We start from the raw sequence: 1,957 nt of genomic DNA, 5'->3' as shown, positions 1-1,957 counted from the left end.
TTTTAGAGACAATATTGTTGTAACTAGTGTTTGGGAATCTATAATCAATATCTATTGTGATAATGAAGTTGTAATTTAAAAAAAAAAAAAGATTGAGAAAAATCACAAAAAGTCTTCCACTCAGTTACTAATAATGTAATTCCATATAGAAAGAGTTTACAAAACAATTTTATTGTTAGGATTCATATTCTTTCCACTACTCATCAGTCAGTTTGTCCAGCTGTGATGACATGAGTTTTGCTGTGTTGCTAAAGCGATGTCACCAGAATTTTGAATGCCGACAGGGTAACCCATAATGGCAGGTTTCAGTTGAGCCTCTGGATTAAGACAGACTCAGAAGAAGAAAAGGTGGATAACTTCCAAACATTTAGCTGCTGGAAAACGTGAATAATAGTAAAACACTGTCAGCACCAGAAGATTGACTATTGAAATGTGATAACAGTGCCAGAATATTGTCCCATATAGTGCCAGAGGATGAGCCCCTCTGATAGGAAGGTACTCAAAATACATCTGAGAAAGCGTTGCCTCTTCAAAATAAGGAGAAGCAGGTGTAAACACCCATTAATAATTGGAATGTGAAATATACAAAGTATGAATATAGGAAAATTGGAATTTGTCAAAAATGAAATAGAATGCATAAACATCGATTACCTAGGCATTAATGAGCTGAAATGGACTGGCATGGGCCATTTTGAATCTGACAATCACATGGTTTACTATGTCAGGAATAACAAATTGAGGGGCAGCATTCATCATCAAACAGAACATTTCAAGATCTAGCTTGATATATAATGTTGTCTGCGATAGGATAATATCGATGCTCCTACAACGAAGACCAGTTAATACCACTATAACTCAAATTTACGTACCAACCAAGACAGTGATGATGAAATTGAATAATTCTATCAACTTCACTCTGAAACTGATCAAACATGCTATCAACATGAAATGATAATTACTAGTGATTGGAATGCAAAGGTTGGAAACGAAGAAAGATCAGTAGTTAGGAAATATTAACTTGGTGATAGAAATGATGGTGGGGATGGCATGATAAAGTTTTACAAGACCAATGACTTCTTCACTGCAAATACTTTTCTAAAACAATATAAAACATGATTATACACATGGACTTTACCAGATGGAATACACAGAAATCAAACTGACTACATCTGTAGAAAGATACAGTGGTAAAGCTCCGTATCATCAGCCAAAACAGGCCAGGTGCAGACTGTGGAATAGTCCATCAATTGCTCATATACAAGTTCAGGCCTAATCTGAAGAAAAATGTTAAAAATCCATGAGAGCCAAAATAAGACCTTGACTATATCCTACCTCAATTTAGAGGTCATCTCAAGAACAGGCTTGATGAATTAGACACTGACTTAAGACCAGAGAGTTGTGGGATGACATCAAGAGCATCATATAGGAAGAAAGAAAACAAACTGGATGTCAGAAGAGACTCTGAAACTTGTTCTCCAGGATGGGGATGCTTAACCAATTGGAAGAAATGAGGAGGTAAAATAGCTGAACAGAAAGTTTCAAAGGTCAGCTTGAGAAGACAAGGTCAAATGTTATAATGAAATATGCACAGACTGGGAGTTTAAAAGCCAAAGGGTATGGACACACTCAGCATTTCTGAAAGAACTGAAGAAAAAATTCAAGCCTAGACTTCAATACTGAATGATGCAGGAAGCATCGAAAGAAAATGGAGGGAATGCACAGAGTCACTGTACCAAAATGAAATAGTATATGTTCAATCATTTCAGGAGGAAGTATGTGATCAAGAACTAATGGTACCATAGGAAGAAGTACAAGGTGCACTGAAGGCATTGGCAAAGAACAAATGGCATACAAATTGAAATATTTCAACAAACTGATGCAACACTGGAGGTACTCCCTCTTCTATGCCAAGAAAATTGGAAGACTGGCCAACTGCTTGGAGGAGATCTACATTTGT

This window comes from Chrysochloris asiatica, unplaced genomic scaffold (genome assembly GCF_000296735.1).
Source record: "Chrysochloris asiatica unplaced genomic scaffold, ChrAsi1.0 scaffold00060, whole genome shotgun sequence".
NCBI lineage: Eukaryota > Metazoa > Chordata > Mammalia > Afrosoricida > Chrysochloridae > Chrysochloris > Chrysochloris asiatica.
The sequence above is the reverse complement of the archived record's forward strand: the minus strand, read 5'-3'. Positions refer to the sequence as shown.